At 34.7% G+C, this 20,545-nt stretch overlaps 10 non-coding genes across 10 annotated transcripts; all 10 read right to left on the reverse strand.

The window, feature by feature from the left end:
- Positions 1-1,721: 1,721 nt before the first annotated feature.
- On the reverse strand, positions 1,722-1,795 carry TRNAS-ACU (transfer RNA serine (anticodon ACU)). Its single transcript has one exon. It is a non-coding gene; the product is annotated as a tRNA-Ser (tRNA).
- Positions 1,796-2,885: 1,090 nt separating this feature from the next.
- Positions 2,886-2,959, reverse strand: TRNAS-ACU (transfer RNA serine (anticodon ACU)). The gene has a single exon. It is a non-coding gene; the product is annotated as a tRNA-Ser (tRNA).
- Positions 2,960-4,054: 1,095 nt separating this feature from the next.
- On the reverse strand, positions 4,055-4,128 carry TRNAS-ACU (transfer RNA serine (anticodon ACU)). The gene has a single exon. It is a non-coding gene; the product is annotated as a tRNA-Ser (tRNA).
- A 5,755-nt stretch (positions 4,129-9,883) lies between these two features.
- TRNAS-ACU (transfer RNA serine (anticodon ACU)) lies at positions 9,884-9,957 on the reverse strand. The gene has a single exon. It is a non-coding gene; the product is annotated as a tRNA-Ser (tRNA).
- Positions 9,958-11,054: 1,097 nt separating this feature from the next.
- Positions 11,055-11,128, reverse strand: TRNAS-ACU (transfer RNA serine (anticodon ACU)). Its single transcript has one exon. It is a non-coding gene; the product is annotated as a tRNA-Ser (tRNA).
- Positions 11,129-12,218: 1,090 nt separating this feature from the next.
- TRNAS-ACU (transfer RNA serine (anticodon ACU)) lies at positions 12,219-12,292 on the reverse strand. The gene has a single exon. It is a non-coding gene; the product is annotated as a tRNA-Ser (tRNA).
- A 1,095-nt stretch (positions 12,293-13,387) lies between these two features.
- TRNAS-ACU (transfer RNA serine (anticodon ACU)) lies at positions 13,388-13,461 on the reverse strand. Its single transcript has one exon. It is a non-coding gene; the product is annotated as a tRNA-Ser (tRNA).
- A 1,090-nt stretch (positions 13,462-14,551) lies between these two features.
- On the reverse strand, positions 14,552-14,625 carry TRNAS-ACU (transfer RNA serine (anticodon ACU)). The gene has a single exon. It is a non-coding gene; the product is annotated as a tRNA-Ser (tRNA).
- A 1,093-nt stretch (positions 14,626-15,718) lies between these two features.
- Positions 15,719-15,792, reverse strand: TRNAS-ACU (transfer RNA serine (anticodon ACU)). The gene has a single exon. It is a non-coding gene; the product is annotated as a tRNA-Ser (tRNA).
- A 2,258-nt stretch (positions 15,793-18,050) lies between these two features.
- TRNAS-ACU (transfer RNA serine (anticodon ACU)) lies at positions 18,051-18,124 on the reverse strand. Its single transcript has one exon. It is a non-coding gene; the product is annotated as a tRNA-Ser (tRNA).
- Between the last annotated feature and the right edge of the window lie 2,421 nt (positions 18,125-20,545).

Raw genomic sequence — 20,545 nt, forward strand, 5'->3', positions numbered from 1 at the left:
ATTTTGTGAGAAACATCTTCACCCTTAAATAAAGATTTTCTTAATTCCTTACCTGTGTGCTAATTAGATATCACCTTGTTTTCACATTAAACAGACTTCCACATGAGAAAGCAGCAAGGATACAGTGGCGTTAATGTTTCCTGGTGTCAACCTGTATTATTTCAGTAGACATTGAAATGAGGATGCATCTTGCTGCCTTTCCAATGAAGCAAGTTTAATTTAGTAATAGGTGAAAAACCATCCCTACAAAGGTGTTAATCAGAGACTTGGCTTTGTGGACACTTTTCAAAGAACAAATTTGTTAGCATAAAAATAAAGCCAGAAAATGAAGAGCTGTTTAATCACTCAATTGGATTTTTTTTGCCAGCATATTTCTTTTTCTCTGCAACCCACTGCTAAATTGTGCTTCCTAGCTGTTTTTATAAAATCACTGAATCAAATCTAACTCTGATTACATCAGAGAAGGCCAGGTACCCTACACCATAACAGGGGGTTTGAAATTTTGACTTGTCTACTTAAAGATCACCAAAATCTGATAACAAGGTCAATTATGTCCCTGGTTGGGATTGAACCACCAACCTTTTTGATAGTAGCCGGACATACTAACCGATTGCGCCACAGAGACACTTTGCAAAAAGTACATACTGACAAAGTCTAATAAGCATACATCTAGAACGTATCCTAGAAAATCTTTAAAGAGTCAATAATCTGGAGAGTTTTTGTAAGATGTTTCTTCCATCAACCAATGAAGAAACACATTGGTACTTTCCCATGATGAGTGAGTGCTTCAGGATCTCTTGCACTTACATGTGCAGCAGAGTACTGCAATGGAAGCATGCTGGGCCCATAACCCAGAGGTAGGCAGATTGAAACTATCCTTTGCTATATGCATTTTTTTTGTTAATTTAAGTAATCAAAACTGGGATTGATATTTTTGCTCTTTTATTTTTACTTGAAGTACAATAACTTTTACCATTTTAATTTGTTTGAATAGTATATTGACAGTATAGTTTTCTTTAAAAAATCCACTTAATTTTCTTTACCCTATTATTAAAAGGGTAATTGACAAAAACAAACTACATTGTCACCAGAAGAGCAATACAAAATGTACAAGTGATATATTAAAATCATCTTTCCAGCTTGAATTTCAATGATGCATTGGGGCAACGATTTTGTGAGAAACATTTTCACCCTTAAATAAAGATTTTCTTAATTCCTTACCTGTGTGCTAATTAGATATCACCTTGTTTTCACATTAAACAGACTTCCACATGAGAAAGCAGCAAGGATGCAGTGGCGTTAATGTTTCCTGGTGTCAACCTGTATTATTTCAGTAGACATTGAAATGAGGATGCATCTTGCTGCCTTTCCAATGAAGCAAGTTTAATTTAGTAATAGGTTAAAAACCATCCATACAAAGGTGTTAATCAGAGACTTGGCTTTGTGGACACTTTTCAGAGAACAAATTTGTTAGCATAAAAATAAAGCCAGAAAATTAAGAGCTGTTTAATCACTCAATTGGATTTTTTTTGCCAGCATATTTCTTTTTCTCTGCAACCCACTGCTAAATTGTGCTTCCTAGCTGTTTTTTATAAAATCACTGAATCAAATCTAACTCTGATTACATCAGAGAAGGCCAGGTACCCTACAACATAAAAGGGGGTTTGAAATTTTGACTTGTCTACTTAAAGATCACCAAAACCTGATCACAAGGTCAATTATGTCCCTGGGTGGGATTGAACCACCAACCTTTTGGTTAGTAGCCAAACACACTAACTGATTGCACCACAGAGACACTTTGCAAAAGTGGATACTGACAAAGGCTAATAAGCATTCATCTAGAACGTTTCCTAGAAAAACTTTAAAAAGTCAATAATCTGGAGAGTTTTTGTAAGATGTTTCTTAGATCAACCAACGAAGAAACACATTGGTACTTTCCCATGATGAGTGAGTGCTTCAGGATCTCTTGCACTTACATGTGCAGCAGAGTACTGCAATGGAAGCATGCTGGGCCCATAACCCAGAGGTAGGCAGATTAAAACTATCCTCTGCTATATGCATTTTTTTTAATTAAAGTAATCCAAAACTGGGATTGATATTTTAGCTCTTTTATTTTTACTTAAAGTACAATAACTTTTACCATTTTAATTTGTTTTAATAGTGTATTGACATTATAGTTTTCTTAAAAAAATCCACTTAATTTTCTTTACCCTATTATTAAAAGGGTAATTGACAAAAACAAACTACATTGTCACCAGAAGAGCAATACAAAATGTACAAGTGATATATTAAAATCATCTTTCCAGCTTGAATTTCAATGATGCATTGGGGCAACGATTTTGTGAGAAACATCTTCACCCTTAAATAAAGATTTTCTTAATTCCTTACCTGTGTGCTAATTAGATATCACCTTGTTTTCACATTAAACATACTTCTACATGAGAAAGCAGCAAGGATGCAGTGGCGTTAATGTTTCCTGGTGTCAACCTGTATTATTTCAGTAGACATTGAAATGAGGATGCATCTTGCTGCCTTTCCAATGAAGCAAGTTTAATTTAGTTATAGGTGAAAAACCATCCCTACAAAGGTGTTAATCAGAGACTTGGCTTTGTGGACACTTTTAGAGAACAAATTTGTTAGCATAAAAATAAAGCCAGAAAATGAAGAGCTGTTTAATCACTCAATTGGATTTTTCTGCCAGCATATTTTTTTTCTCTGCAATCCATTGCTAAATTGTGCTTCCTAGCTGTTTTTTATAAAATCACTGAATCAAATCTAACTCTGATTACATCAGAGAAGGCCAGGTACCCTACACCATAAAATGGGGTTTGAAATTTTGACTTGTCTACTTAAAGATCACCAAAACCTGATCACAAGGTCAATTATGTCCCTGGGTGGGATTGAACCACCAACCTTTTGGTTAGTAGCCAGACACACTAACCGATTGCGCCACAGAGACACTTTGCAAAAATTACATACTGACAAAGGCTAATAAGCATTCATCTAGAACGTTTCCTAGAAAAACTTTAAAAAGTCAATAATCTGGAGAGTTTTTGTAAGAATTTTCTTAAATCAACCAACGAAGAAACACATTGGTACTTTCCCATGATGAGTGAGTGCTTCAGGATCTCTTGCACTTACATGTGCAGCAGAGTACTGCAATGGAAGCATGCTGGGCCCATTACCCAGAGGTAGGCAGATTGAAACTATCCTCTGCTATATGCATTTTTTTTGTTAATTAAAGTAATCCAAAACTGGGATTGATGTTAGCTATTTTATGTTTACTTAAAGTACAATAACTTTTACCATTTTAATTTGTTTTAATAGTATATTGACAGTATTGTTTTCTTTCAAAAATCCACTTAATTTTCTTTACCCTATTATTAAAATGGTAATTGACAAAAACAAACTACATTGTCACCAGAAGAGCAATACAAAATGTACAAGTGATATATTAAAATCATCTTTCCAGCTTGAATTTCAATGATGCATTGGGGCAACGATTTTGTGAGAAACATTTTCACCCTTAAATAAAGATTTTCTTAATTCCTTACCTGTGTGCTAATTAGATATCACCTTGTTTTCACATTAAACAGACTTCCACATGAGAAAGCAGCAAGGATGCAGTGGCGTTAATGTTTCCTGGTGTCAACCTGTATTATTTCAGTAGACATTGAAATGAGGATGCATCTTGCTGCCTTTCCAATGAAGCAAGTTTAATTTAGTAATAGGTTAAAAACCATCCATACAAAGGTGTTAATCAGAGACTTGGCTTTGTGGACACTTTTCAGAGAACAAATTTGTTAGCATAAAAATAAAGCCAGAAAATTAAGAGCTGTTTAATCACTCAATTGGATTTTTTTTGCCAGCATATTTCTTTTTCTCTGCAACCCACTGCTAAATTGTGCTTCCTAGCTGTTTTTTATAAAATCACTGAATCAAATCTAACTCTGATTACATCAGAGAAGGCCAGGTACCCTACAACATAAAAGGGGGTTTGAAATTTTGACTTGTCTACTTAAAGATCACCAAAACCTGATCACAAGGTCAATTATGTCCCTGGGTGGGATTGAACCACCAACCTTTTGGTTAGTAGCCAAACACACTAACTGATTGCACCACAGAGACACTTTGCAAAAGTGGATACTGACAAAGGCTAATAAGCATTCATCTAGAACGTTTCCTAGAAAAACTTTAAAAAGTCAATAATCTGGAGAGTTTTTGTAAGATGTTTCTTAGATCAACCAACGAAGAAACACATTGGTACTTTCCCATGATGAGTGAGTGCTTCAGGATCTCTTGCACTTACATGTGCAGCAGAGTACTGCAATGGAAGCATGCTGGGCCCATAACCCAGAGGTAGGCAGATTAAAACTATCCTCTGCTATATGCATTTTTTTTAATTAAAGTAATCCAAAACTGGGATTGATATTTTAGCTCTTTTATTTTTACTTAAAGTACAATAACTTTTACCATTTTAATTTGTTTTAATAGTGTATTGACATTATAGTTTTCTTAAAAAAATCCACTTAATTTTCTTTACCCTATTATTAAAAGGGTAATTGACAAAAACAAACTACATTGTCACCAGAAGAGCAATACAAAATGTACAAGTGATATATTAAAATCATCTTTCCAGCTTGAATTTCAATGATGCATTGGGGCAACGATTTTGTGAGAAACATCTTCACCCTTAAATAAAGATTTTCTTAATTCCTTACCTGTGTGCTAATTAGATATCACCTTGTTTTCACATTAAACATACTTCTACATGAGAAAGCAGCAAGGATGCAGTGGCGTTAATGTTTCCTGGTGTCAACCTGTATTATTTCAGTAGACATTGAAATGAGGATGCATCTTGCTGCCTTTCCAATGAAGCAAGTTTAATTTAGTTATAGGTGAAAAACCATCCCTACAAAGGTGTTAATCAGAGACTTGGCTTTGTGGACACTTTTAGAGAACAAATTTGTTAGCATAAAAATAAAGCCAGAAAATGAAGAGCTGTTTAATCACTCAATTGGATTTTTCTGCCAGCATATTTTTTTTCTCTGCAATCCATTGCTAAATTGTGCTTCCTAGCTGTTTTTTATAAAATCACTGAATCAAATCTAACTCTGATTACATCAGAGAAGGCCAGGTACCCTACACCATAAAATGGGGTTTGAAATTTTGACTTGTCCACTTAAAGATCACCAAAACCTGACCACAAGGTCACTTACATCCCTGGGTGGGATTGAACCACCAACCTTTTGGTTAGTAGCCAAACACACTAACTGATTGCACCACAGAGACACTTTGCAAAAGTGGATACTGACAAAGGCTAATAAGCATTCATCTAGAACGTTTCCTAGAAAAACTTTAAAAAGTCAATAATCTGGAGAGTTTTTGTAAGATGTTTCTTAGATCAACCAACGAAGAAACACATTGGTACTTTCCCATGATGAGTGAGTGCTTCAGGATCGCTTGCACTTACATGTGCAGCAGAGTACTGCAATGGAAGCATGCTGGGCCCATAACCCAGAGGTAGGCAGATTAAAACTATCCTCTGCTATATGTATTTTTTTTTAATTAAAGTAATCCAAAACTGGGATTGATATTTTAGCTCTTTTATTTTTCATTAAAGTACAATAACTTTTACTATTTTAATTTGTTTTAATAGTATATTGAAAGTATTGTTTTCTTTTAAAAATCCACTTAATTTTCTTTACCCTATTATTAAAATGGTAATTGACAAAAACAAACTACATTGTCACCAGAAGAGCAATACAAAATGTACAAGTGATAAATTAAAATCATCTTTCCAGCTTGAATTTCAATGATGCATTGGGGCAACGATTTTGTGAGAAACATTTTCACCATTAAATAAAGATTTTCTTTATTCCTTACCTGTGTGCTAATTAGATATCACCTTGTTTTCACATTAAACAGACTTCCACATGAGAAAGCAGCAAGGATGCAGTGGCGTTAATGTTTCCTGGTGTCAACCTGTATTATTTCAGTAGACATTGAAATGAGGATGCATCTTGCTGCCTTTCCAATGAAGCAAGTTTAATTTAGTAATAGGTGAAAAACCATCCTTACAAAGGTGTTAATCAGAGACTTGGCTTTGTGGACACTTTTCAGAGAACAAATTTGTTAGCATAAAAATAAAGCCAGAAAATGATGAGCTGTTTAATCACTCAATTGGATTTTTTTGCCAGCATATTTCTTTTTCTCTGCAACCCACTGCTAAATTGTGCTTCCTAGCTGTTGTTATAAAATCACTGAATCAAATCTAACTCTGATTACATCAGAGAAGGCCAGGTACCCTACACCATAAGAGGGGGTTTGAAATTTTGACTTGTCTACTTAAAGATCACCAAAATCTGATAACAAGGTCAATTACGTCCCTGGGTGGGATTGACCCACCAACCTTTTGGTTAGTAGCTATACACATTAACTGATTGCGCCACAGAGACACTTTGCAAAAGTACATACTGACAAAGGCTAATAAGCATTCATCTAAAACGTTTCCTAGAAAAACTTTAAAAAGTCAATAATCTGGAGAGTTTTTGTAAGATGTTTCTTCCATCAACCAACGAAGAAACACATTGGTACTTTCCCAGGATGAGTGAGTGCTTCAGGATCTATTGCACTTACATGTGCAGCAGAGTACAGCAATGGAAGCATGCTGGGCACATAACCCAGAGGTAGGCAGATTGAAACTATCCTCTGCTATATGCATTTTTTTTTGTTAATTAAAGTAATCCAAAACTGGGATTGATATGTTGGCTCTTTTATTTTTACTTACAGTACAATAACTTTTACCATTTTAATTTGTTTTAATAGTATATTGACAGTATTGTTTTCTTTCAAAAATCCACTTAATTTTTTTTACCCTATTATTAAAATGGTAATTGACAAAAACAAACTACATTGTCACCAGAAGAGCAATACAAAATGTACAAGTGATATATTAAAATCATCTTTCCAGCTTGAATTTCAATGATGCATTGGGGCAACGATTTTGTGAGAAACATTTTCACCCTTAAATAAAGATTTTCTTAATTCCTTACCTGTGTGCTAATTAGATATCACCTTGTTTTCACATTAAACAGACTTCCACATGAGAAAGCAGCAAGGATGCAGTGGCGTTAATGTTTCCTGGTGTCAACCTGTATTATTTCAGTAGACATTGAAATGAGGATGCATCTTGCTGCCTTTCCAATGAAGCAAGTTTAATTTAGTAATAGGTTAAAAACCATCCTTACAAAGGTGTTAATCAGAGACTTGGCTTTGTGGACACTTTTCAGAGAACAAATTTGTTAGCATAAAAATAAAGCCAGAAAATTAAGAGCTGTTTAATCACTCAATTGGATTTTTTTTGCCAGCATATTTCTTTTTCTCTGCAACCCACTGCTAAATTGTGCTTCCTAGCTGTTTTTCTAAAATCACTGAATCAAATCTAACTCCATCAGAGAAGGCCACGTACCCTACACCAGAACAGGGGGTTTGAAATTTTGACTTGTCTACTTAAAGATCACCAAAATCTGATAACAAGGTCAAATACGTCCCTGGGTGGGATTGAACCACCAACCTTTTGGTTAATAGCCATGCACACTAACTGATTGCGCCACAGAGACACTTTGCAAAAGTCCATACTGACAAAGGCTAATAAGCATTCATCTAAAACGTTTCCTAGAAAAACTTTAAAAAGTCAATAATCTGGAGAGTTTTTGTAAGATGTTTCTTCCATCAACCAACGAAGAAACACATTGGTACATTCCCATGATGAGTGAGTGCTTCAGGATCTCTTGCACTTACATGTGCAGCAGAGTACAGCAATGGAAGCATGCTGGGCCCATAACCCAACGGTAGGCAGATTGAAACTATCCTCTGCTATATGCATTTTTTTTTGTTAAAGTAATCCAAAACTGGGATTGATATTTTGGCTCTTTTATTTTTACTTAAAGTACAATAACTTTTACCATTTTAATTTGTTTTAATAGTATATTGACAGTATTGTTTTCTTTCAAAAATCCACTTAATTTTCTTTACCCTATTATTAAAATGGTAATTGACAAAAACAAACTACATTGTCACCAGAAGAGCAATACAAAATGTACAAGTGATATATTAAAATCATCTTTCCAGCTTGAATTTCAATGATGCATTGGGGCAACGATTTTGTGAGAAACATCTTCACCCTTAAATAAAGATTTTCTTAATTCCTTACCTGTGTGCTAATTAGATATCACCTTGTTTTCACATTAAACAGACTTCCACATGAGAAAGCAGCAAGGATACAGTGGCGTTAATGTTTCCTGGTGTCAACCTGTATTATTTCAGTAGACATTGAAATGAGGATGCATCTTGCTGCCTTTCCAATGAAGCAAGTTTAATTTAGTAATAGGTCAAAAACCATCCCTACAAAGGTGTTAATCAGAGACTTGGCTTTGTGGACACTTTTCAAAGAACAAATTTGTTAGCATAAAAATAAAGCCAGAAAATGAAGAGCTGTTTAATCACTCAATTGGATTTTTTTTGCCAGCATATTTCTTTTTCTCTGCAACCCACTGCTAAATTGTGCTTCCTAGCTGTTTTTATAAAATCACTGAATCAAATCTAACTCTGATTACATCAGAGAAGGCCAGGTACCCTACACCATAACAGGGGGTTTGAAATTTTGACTTGTCTACTTAAAGATCACCAAAATCTGATAACAAGGTCAATCATGTCCCTGGTTGGGATTGAACCACCAACCTTTTTGATAGTAGCCGGACATACTAACCGATTGCGCCACAGAGACACTTTGCAAAAAGTACATACTGACAAAGTCTAATAAGCATACATCTAGAACGTATCCTAGAAAATCTTTAAAGAGTCAATAATCTGGAGAGTTTTTGTAAGATGTTTCTTCCATCAACCAATGAAGAAACACATTGGTACTTTCCCATGATGAGTGAGTGCTTCAGGATCTCTTGCACTTACATGTGCAGCAGAGTACTGCAATGGAAGCATGCTGGGCCCATAACCCAGAGGTAGGCAGATTGAAACTATCCTTTGCTATATGCATTTTTTTTGTTAATTTAAGTAATCAAAACTGGGATTGATATTTTTGCTCTTTTATTTTTACTTGAAGTACAATAACTTTTACCATTTTAATTTGTTTGAATAGTATATTGACAGTATAGTTTTCTTTAAAAAATCCACTTAATTTTCTTTACCCTATTATTAAAAGGGTAATTGACAAAAACAAACTACATTGTCACCAGAAGAGCAATACAAAATGTACAAGTGATATATTAAAATCATCTTTCCAGCTTGAATTTCAATGATGCATTGGGGCAACGATTTTGTGAGAAACATCTTCACCCTTAAATAAAGATTTTCTTAATTCCTTACCTGTGTGCTAATTAGATATCACCTTGTTTTCACATTAAACAGACTTCCACATGAGAAAGCAGCAAGGATGCAGTGGCGTTAATGTTTCCTGGTGTCAACCTGTATTATTTCAGTAGAAATTGAAATGAGGATGCATCTTGCTGCCTTTCCAATGAAGCAAGTTTAATTTAGTAATAGGTGAAAAACGATCCCTACAAAGGTGTTAATCAGAGACTTGGCTTTGTGGACACTTTTCAGAGAACAAATTTGTTAGCATAAAAATAAAGCCAGAAAATGAAGAGCTGTTTAATCACTCAATTGGATTTTTTTTGCCAGCATATTTCTTTTTCTCTGCAACCCACTGCTAAATTGTGCTTCCTATCTGTTTTTATAAAATCACTGAATCAAATCTAACTCTGATTACATCAGAGAAGGCCAGGTACCCTACACCATAACAGGGGGTTTGAAATTTTGACTTGTCTACTTAAAGATCACCAAAATCTGATAACAATGTCAATTACGTCCCTGGGTGGGATTGAACCACCAACCTTTTGGTTAGTAGCCAGACACACTAACCGATTGCGCCACAGAGACACTTTGTAAAAAGTACATCCTGACAAAGGCTAATAAGCATACATCTAGAACGTTTCCTAGAAAAACTTTAAAAAGTCAATAATCTGGAGAGTTTTTGTAAGATGTTTCTCCCATCAACCAACCAAGAAACACATTGGTACTTTCCCATGATGAGTGAGTGCTTCAGGATCTCTTGCACTTACATGTGCAGCAGAGTACTGCAATGGAAGCATGCTGGGCCCATAACCCAGAGGTAGGCAGATTGAAACTATCCTTTGCTATATGCATTTTTTTTTGTTAATTTAAGTAATCAAAACTGGGATTGATATTTTTGCTCTTTTATTTTTACTTAAAGTACAATAACTTTTACCATTTTAATTTGTTTTAATAGTATATTGACAGTATAGTTTTCTTTCAAAAATCCACTTAATTTTCTTTACCCTATTATTAAAATGGTAATTGACAAAAACAAACTACATTGTCACCAGAAGAGCAATACAAAATGTACAAGTGATATATTAAAATCATCTTTCCAGCTTGAATTTCAATGATGCATTGGGGCAACGATTTTGTGAGAAACATTTTCACCCTTAAATAAAGATTTTCTTAATTCCTTACCTGTGTGCTAATTAGATATCACCTTGTTTTCACATTAAACAGACTTCCACATGAGAAAGCAGCAAGGATGCAGTGGCGTTAATGTTTCCTGGTGTCAACCTGTATTATTTCAGTAGACATTGAAATGAGGATGCATCTTGCTGCCTTTCCAATGAAGCAAGTTTAATTTAGTAATAGGTTAAAAACCATCCATACAAAGGTGTTAATCAGAGACTTGGCTTTGTGGACACTTTTCAGAGAACAAATTTGTTAGCATAAAAATAAAGCCAGAAAATTAAGAGCTGTTTAATCACTCAATTGGATTTTTTTTGCCAGCATATTTCTTTTTCTCTGCAACCCACTGCTAAATTGTGCTTCCTAGCTGTTTTTTATAAAATCACTGAATCAAATCTAACTCTGATTACATCAGAGAAGGCCAGGTACCCTACAACATAAAAGGGGGTTTGAAATTTTGACTTGTCTACTTAAAGATCACCAAAACCTGATCACAAGGTCAATTATGTCCCTGGGTGGGATTGAACCACCAACCTTTTGGTTAGTAGCCAAACACACTAACTGATTGCACCACAGAGACACTTTGCAAAAGTGGATACTGACAAAGGCTAATAAGCATTCATCTAGAACGTTTCCTAGAAAAACTTTAAAAAGTCAATAATCTGGAGAGTTTTTGTAAGATGTTTCTTAGATCAACCAACGAAGAAACACATTGGTACTTTCCCATGATGAGTGAGTGCTTCAGGATCTCTTGCACTTACATGTGCAGCAGAGTACTGCAATGGAAGCATGCTGGGCCCATAACCCAGAGGTAGGCAGATTAAAACTATCCTCTGCTATATGCATTTTTTTTAATTAAAGTAATCCAAAACTGGGATTGATATTTTAGCTCTTTTATTTTTACTTAAAGTACAATAACTTTTACCATTTTAATTTGTTTTAATAGTGTATTGACATTATAGTTTTCTTAAAAAAATCCACTTAATTTTCTTTACCCTATTATTAAAAGGGTAATTGACAAAAACAAACTACATTGTCACCAGAAGAGCAATACAAAATGTACAAGTGATATATTAAAATCATCTTTCCAGCTTGAATTTCAATGATGCATTGGGGCAACGATTTTGTGAGAAACATCTTCACCCTTAAATAAAGATTTTCTTAATTCCTTACCTGTGTGCTAATTAGATATCACCTTGTTTTCACATTAAACATACTTCTACATGAGAAAGCAGCAAGGATGCAGTGGCGTTAATGTTTCCTGGTGTCAACCTGTATTATTTCAGTAGACATTGAAATGAGGATGCATCTTGCTGCCTTTCCAATGAAGCAAGTTTAATTTAGTTATAGGTGAAAAACCATCCCTACAAAGGTGTTAATCAGAGACTTGGCTTTGTGGACACTTTTAGAGAACAAATTTGTTAGCATAAAAATAAAGCCAGAAAATGAAGAGCTGTTTAATCACTCAATTGGATTTTTCTGCCAGCATATTTTTTTTCTCTGCAATCCATTGCTAAATTGTGCTTCCTAGCTGTTTTTTATAAAATCACTGAATCAAATCTAACTCTGATTACATCAGAGAAGGCCAGGTACCCTACACCATAAAATGGGGTTTGAAATTTTGACTTGTCTACTTAAAGATCACCAAAACCTGATCACAAGGTCAATTATGTCCCTGGGTGGGATTGAACCACCAACCTTTTGGTTAGTAGCCAGACACACTAACCGATTGCGCCACAGAGACACTTTGCAAAAATTACATACTGACAAAGGCTAATAAGCATTCATCTAGAACGTTTCCTAGAAAAACTTTAAAAAGTCAATAATCTGGAGAGTTTTTGTAAGAATTTTCTTAAATCAACCAACGAAGAAACACATTGGTACTTTCCCATGATGAGTGAGTGCTTCAGGATCTCTTGCACTTACATGTGCAGCAGAGTACTGCAATGGAAGCATGCTGGGCCCATTACCTAGAGGTAGGCAGATTGAAACTATCCTCTGCTATATGCATTTTTTTTGTTAATTAAAGTAATCCAAAACTGGGATTGATGTTAGCTATTTTATGTTTACTTAAAGTACAATAACTTTTACCATTTTAATTTGTTTTAATAGTATATTGACAGTATTGTTTTCTTTCAAAAATCCACTTAATTTTCTTTACCCTATTATTAAAATGGTAATTGACAAAAACAAACTCTATTGTCACCAGAAGAGCAATACAAAATGTACAAGTGATATATTAAAATCATCTTTCCAGCTTGAATTTCAATGATGCATTGGGGCAACGATTTTGTGAGAAACATTTTCACCCTTAAATAAAGATTTTCTTAATTCCTTACCTGTGTGCTAATTAGATATCACCTTGTTTTCACATTAAACAGACTTCCACATGAGAAAGCAGCAAGGATGCAGTGGCGTTAATGTTTCCTGGTGTCAACCTGTATTATTTCAGTAGACATTGAAATGAGGATGCATCTTGCTGCCTTTCCAATGAAGCAAGTTTAATTTAGTAATAGGTTAAAAACCATCCATACAAAGGTGTTAATCAGAGACTTGGCTTTGTGGACACTTTTCAGAGAACAAATTTGTTAGCATAAAAATAAAGCCAGAAAATTAAGAGCTGTTTAATCACTCAATTGGATTTTTTTTGCCAGCATATTTCTTTTTCTCTGCAACCCACTGCTAAATTGTGCTTCCTAGCTGTTTTTTATAAAATCACTGAATCAAATCTAACTCTGATTACATCAGAGAAGGCCAGGTACCCTACAACATAAAAGGGGGTTTGAAATTTTGACTTGTCTACTTAAAGATCACCAAAACCTGATCACAAGGTCAATTATGTCCCTGGGTGGGATTGAACCACCAACCTTTTGGTTAGTAGCCAAACACACTAACTGATTGCACCACAGAGACACTTTGCAAAAGTGGATACTGACAAAGGCTAATAAGCATTCATCTAGAACGTTTCCTAGAAAAACTTTAAAAAGTCAATAATCTGGAGAGTTTTTGTAAGATGTTTCTTAGATCAACCAACGAAGAAACACATTGGTACTTTCCCATGATGAGTGAGTGCTTCAGGATCTCTTGCACTTACATGTGCAGCAGAGTACTGCAATGGAAGCATGCTGGGCCCATAACCCAGAGGTAGGCAGATTAAAACTATCCTCTGCTATATGCATTTTTTTTAATTAAAGTAATCCAAAACTGGGATTGATATTTTAGCTCTTTTATTTTTACTTAAAGTACAATAACTTTTACCATTTTACTTTGTTTTAATAGTGTATTGACATTATAGTTTTCTTAAAAAAATCCACTTAATTTTCTTTACCCTATTATTAAAAGGGTAATTGACAAAAACAAACTACATTGTCACCAGAAGAGCAATACAAAATGTACAAGTGATATATTAAAATCATCTTTCCAGCTTGAATTTCAATGATGCATTGGGGCAACGATTTTGTGAGAAACATCTTCACCCTTAAATAAAGATTTTCTTAATTCCTTACCTGTGTGCTAATTAGATATCACCTTGTTTTCACATTAAACATACTTCTACATGAGAAAGCAGCAAGGATGCAGTGGCGTTAATGTTTCCTGGTGTCAACCTGTATTATTTCAGTAGACATTGAAATGAGGATGCATCTTGCTGCCTTTCCAATGAAGCAAGTTTAATTTAGTTATAGGTGAAAAACCATCCCTACAAAGGTGTTAATCAGAGACTTGGCTTTGTGGACACTTTTAGAGAACAAATTTGTTAGCATAAAAATAAAGCCAGAAAATGAAGAGCTGTTTAATCACTCAATTGGATTTTTCTGCCAGCATATTTTTTTTCTCTGCAATCCATTGCTAAATTGTGCTTCCTAGCTGTTTTTTATAAAATCACTGAATCAAATCTAACTCTGATTACATCAGAGAAGGCCAGGTACCCTACACCATAAAATGGGGTTTGAAATTTTGACTTGTCTACTTAAAGATCACCAAAACCTGATCACAAGGTCAATTATGTCCCTGGGTGGGATTGAACCACCAACCTTTTGGTTAGTAGCCAGACACACTAACCGATTGCGCCACAGAGACACTTTGCAAAAATTACATACTGACAAAGGCTAATAAGCATTCATCTAGAACGTTTCCTAGAAAAACTTTAAAAAGTCAATAATCTGGAGAGTTTTTGTAAGAATTTTCTTAAATCAACCAACGAAGAAACACATTGGTACTTTCCCATGATGAGTGAGTGCTTCAGGATCTCTTGCACTTACATGTGCAGCAGAGTACTGCAATGGAAGCATGCTGGGCCCATTACCCAGAGGTAGGCAGATTGAAACTATCCTCTGCTATATGCATTTTTTTTGTTAATTAAAGTAATCCAAAACTGGGATTGATGTTAGCTATTTTATGTTTACTTAAAGTACAATAACTTTTACCATTTTAATTTGTTTTAATAGTATATTGACAGTATTGTTTTCTTTCAAAAATCCACTTAATTTTCTTTACCCTATTATTAAAATGGTAATTGACAAAAACAAACTACATTGTCACCAGAAGAGCAATACAAAATGTACAAGTGATATATTAAAATCATCTTTCCAGCTTGAATTTCAATGATGCATTGGGGCAACGATTTTGTGAGAAACATCTTCACCCTTAAATAAAGATTTTCTTAATTCCTTACCTGTGTGCTAATTAGATATCACCTTGTTTTCACATTAAACAGACTTCCACATGAGAAAGCAGCAAGGATGCATTGGCGTTAATGTTTCCTGGTGTCAACCTGTATTATTTCAGTAGACATTGAAATGAGGATGCATCTTGCTGCCTTTCCAATGAAGCAAGTTTAATTTAGTAATAGGTGAAAAACCATCCTTACATAGGTGTTCATCAGAGACTTGGCTTTGTGGACACTTTTCAGAGAACAAATTTGTTAGCATAAAAATAAAGCCAGAAAATGAAGAGCTGTTTAATCACTCAATTGGATTTTTCTGCCAGCATATTTTTTTTCTCTGCAACCCACTGCTAAATTGTGCTTCCTAGCTGTTTTTTATAAAATCACTTAATCAAATCTAACTCTGATTACATCAGAGACGGCCAGGTACCCTACATCATAACAGGGGGTTTGAAATTTTGACTTGTCCACTTAAAGATCACCAAAACCTGATCACAAGGTCACTTACATCCCTGGGTGGGATTGAACCACCAACCTTTTGGTTAGTAGCCAAACACACTAACTGATTGCGCCACAGAGACACTTTGCAAAAGTGGATACTGACAAAGGCTAATAAGCATTCATCTAAAACGTTTCCTAGAAAAACTTTAAAAAGTCAGTAATCTGGAGAGTTTTTGTAAGATGTTTCTTCCATCCACCAACGAAGAAACACATTGGTACTTTCCCATGATGAGTGAGTGCTTCAGGATCTCTTGCACTTACATGTGCAGCAGAGTACTGCAATGGAAGCATGCTGGGCCCATAACCCAGAGGTAGGCAGATTAAAACTATCCTCTGCTATATGCATTTTTTTTGTTAATTAAAGTAATCCAAAACTGGGATTGATATTTTTGCTCTTTTATTTTTCATTAAAGTACAATAACTTTTACCATTTTAATTTGTTTTAATAGTATATTGAAAGTATTGTTTTCTTTTAAAAAGCCACTTAATTTTCTTTACCCTATTATTAAAATGGTAATTGACAAAAACAAACTACATTGTCACCAGAAGAGCAGTACAAAATGTACAAGTGATATATTAAAATCATCTTTCCAGCTTGAATTTCAATGATGCATTGGGGCAACGATTTTGTGAGAAACATCTTCACCCTTAAATAAAGATTTTCTTAATTCCTTACCTGTGTGCTAATTAGATATCACCTTGTTTTCACATTAAACAGACTTCCACATGAGAAATCAGCAAGGATGCAGTGGCATTAATGTTTCCTGGTATCAACCCGTATTATTTCAGTAGACATTGAAATGAGGATGCATCTTGCTGCCTTTCCAATGAAGCAAGTTTAATTTAGTAATAGGTGAAAAACCATCCCTACAAAGGTGTTAATCAGAGACTTGGCTTTGTCGACACTTTTCAGAGAACAAATTTGTTAGCATAAAAATAAAGCCAGAAAATTAAGAGCTGTTTAATCACTCAATTGGATTTTTTTGCCAGCATATTTCTTTTTCTCTGCAACTCACTGCTAAATTGTGCTTCCTAGCTGTTTTTATAAAATCACTGAATCAAATCTAACTCTGATTACATCAGAGAAGGCCAGGTACTCTACACCATAAGAGGGGGTTTGAAATTTTGACTTGTCTACTTAAAGATCACCAAAATCTGATAACAAGGTCAATTATGTCCCTGGGTGGGATTGAACCACCAACCTTTTGATTAGTAGCCAAACACACTAACTGATTGCACCACAGAGACACTTTGCAAAAGTGGGTACTGACAAAGGCTCATAAGCATTCATCTAGAACGTTTCCTAGAAAAACTTTAAAAAGTCAATAATCTGGAGAGTTTTTGTAAGATGTTTCTTCCATCAACCAATGAAGAAACACATTGGTACTTTCCCATGATGAGTGAGTGCTTCAGGATCTCTTGCACTTACATGTGCAGCAGAGTACTGCAATGGAAGCATGCTGGGCCCATAACCCAGAGGTAGGCAGATTAAAACTATCCTCTGCTATATGCATTTTTTTTATTAAAGTAATCCAACACTGGGATTGATATTTTAGCTCTTTTATTTTTATTTAAAGTACAATAACTTTTACCATTTTAATTTGTTTTAATAGTGTATTGACAGTATAGTTTTCTTTAAAAAATCCACTTAATTTTCTTTACCCTATTATTAAAAGGGTAATTGACAAAAACAAACTACATTGTCACCAGAAGAGCAATACAAAATGTACAAGTGATATATTAAAATCATCTTTCCAGCTTGAATTTCAATGATGCATTGGAACAACGATTTTGTGAGAAACATCTTCACCCTTAAATAAAGATTTTCTTAATTCCTTACCTGTGTGCTAATTAGATATCACCTTGTTTTCACATTAAACAGACTTCTACATGAGAAAGCAGCAAATATGCAGTGGCGTTTTATGTTTCCTGGTGTCAACCTGTATTATTTCAGTAGACATTGAAATGAGGATGCATCTTGCTGCCTTTCCAATGAAGCAAGTTTAATTTAGTTATAGGTGAAAAACCATCCCTACAAAGGTGTTAATCAGAGACTTGGCTTTGTGGACACTTTTAGAGAACAAATTTGTTAGCATAAAAATAAAGCCAGAAAATGAAGAGCTGTTTAATCACTCAATTGGATTTTTCTGCCAGCATATTTTTTTTCTCTGCAACCCATTGCTAAATTGTGCTTCCTAGCTGTTTTTTATAAAATCACTGAATCAAATCTAACTCTGATTACATCAGAGAAGGCCAGGTACCCTACACCATAAAATGGGGTTTGAAATTTTGACTTGTCTACTTAAAGATCACCAAAACCTGATCACAAGGTCAATTATGTCCCTGGGTGGGATTGAACCACCAACCTTTTGGTTAGTAGCCAGACACACTAACCGATTGCGCCACAGAGACACTTTGCAAAAAGTACATCCTGACAAAGGCTCATAAGCATTCATCTAGAACGTTTCCTAGAAAAACTTTAAAAAGTCAATAATCTGGAGAGTTTTTGTAAGAATTTTCTTAAATCAACCAACGAAGAAACACATTGGTACTTTCCCATGATGAGTGAGTGCTTCAGGATCTCTTGCACTTACATGTGCAGCAGAGTACTGCAATGGAAGCATGCTGGGCCCATTACCCAGAGGTAGGCAGATTGAAACTATCCTCTGCTATATGCATTTTTTTTGTTAATTAAAGTAATCCAAAACTGGGATTGATATGTTAGCTATTTTATGTTTACTTAAAGTACAATAACTTTTACCATTTTAATTTGTTTTAATAGTATATTGACAGTATTGTTTTCTTTCAAAAATCCACTTAATTTTCTTTACCCTATTATTAAAATGGTAATTGACAAAAACAAACTACATTGTCACCAGAAGAGCAATACAAAATGTACAAGTGATATATTAAAATCATCTTTCCAGCTTGAATTTCAATGATGCATTGGGGCAACGATTTTGTGAGAAACATCTTCACCCTTAAATAAAGATTTTCTTAATTCCTTACCTGTGTGCTAATTAGATATCACCTTGTTTTCACATTAAACAGACTTCTACCAAGGATGCAGTGGCGTTAATGTTTCCTGGTGTCAACCTGTATTATTTCAGTAGACATTGAAATGAGGATGCATCTTGCTGCCTTTCCAATGAAGCAAGTTTAATTTAGTAATAGGTGAAAAACCATCCTTACATAGGTGTTCATCAGAGACTTGGCTTTGTGGACACTTTTCAGAGAACAAATTTGTTAGCATAAAAATAAAGCCAGAAAATGAAGAGCTGTTTAATCACTCAATTGGATTTTTCTGCCAGCATATTTTTTTTCTCTGCAACCCACTGCTAAATTGTGCTTCCTAGCTGTTTTTTATAAAATCACTTAATCAAATCTAACTCTGATTACATCAGAGAAGGCCAGGTACCCTACATCATAACAGGGGGTTTGAAATTTTGACTTGTCCACTTAAAGATCACCAAAACCTGATCACAAGGTCACTTACATCCCTGGGTGGGATTGAACCACCAACCTTTTGGTTAGTAGCCAAACACACTAACTGATTGCACCACAGAGACACTTTGCAAAAGTGGATACTGACAAAGGCTAATAAGCATTCATCTAAAACGTTTCCTAGAAAAACTTTAAAAAGTCAGTAATCTGGAGAGTTTTTGTAAGATGTTTCTTCCATCCACCAACGAAGAAACACATTGGTACTTTCCCATGATGAGTGAGTGCTTCAGGATCTCTTGCACTTACATGTGCAGCAGAGTACTGCAATGGAAGCATGCTGGGCCCATAACCCAGAGGTAGGCAGATTAAAACTATCCTCTGCTATATGCATTTTTTTTTTGTTAATTAAAGTAATCCAAAACTGGGATTGATATTTTTGCTCTTTTATTTTTCATTAAAGTACAATAACTTTTACCATTTTAATTTGTTTTAATAGTATATTGAAAGTATTGTTTTCTTTTAAAAAGCCACTTAATTTTCTTTACCCTATTATTAAAATGGTAATTGACAAAAACAAACTACATTGTCACCAGAAGAGCAATACAAAATGTACAAGTGATATATTAAAATCATCTTTCCAGCTTGAATTTCAATGATGCATTGGGGCAACGATTTTGTGAGAAACATCTTCACCCTTAAATAAAGATTTTCTTAATTCCTTACCTGTGTGCTAATTAGATATCACCTTGTTTTCACATTAAACAGACTTCCACATGAGAAATCAGCAAGGATGCAGTGGCATTAATGTTTCCTGGTATCAACCCGTATTATTTCAGTAGACATTGAAATGAGGATGCATCTTGCTGCCTTTCCAATGAAGCAAGTTTAATTTAGTAATAGGTGAAAAACCATCCCTACAAAGGTGTTAATCAGAGACTTGGCTTTGTCGACACTTTTCAGAGAACAAATTTGTTAGCATAAAAATAAAGCCAGAAAATTAAGAGCTGTTTAATCACTCAATTGGATTTTTTTGCCAGCATATTTCTTTTTCTCTGCAACTCACTGCTAAATTGTGCTTCCTAGCTGTTTTTATAAAATCACTGAATCAAATCTAACTCTGATTACATCAGAGAAGGCCAGGTACCCTACACCAGAACAGGGGGTTTGAAATTTTGACTTGTCTACTTAAAGATCACCGAAATCTGATAACAAGGTCAATTACGTCCCTGGGTGGGATTGAACCACCAACCTTTTGGTTTATAGCCGTACACACTAACTGATTGCGCCACAGAGACACTTTGCAAAAGTACATACTGACAAAGGCTAATAAGCATTCATCTAAAACGTTTCCTAGAAAAACTTTAAAAAGTCAATAATCTGGAGAGTTTT

This window comes from Pseudophryne corroboree, chromosome 3 (assembly GCF_028390025.1).
Source record: "Pseudophryne corroboree isolate aPseCor3 chromosome 3, aPseCor3.hap2, whole genome shotgun sequence".
NCBI classification, from domain to species: Eukaryota; Metazoa; Chordata; class Amphibia; order Anura; family Myobatrachidae; genus Pseudophryne; species Pseudophryne corroboree.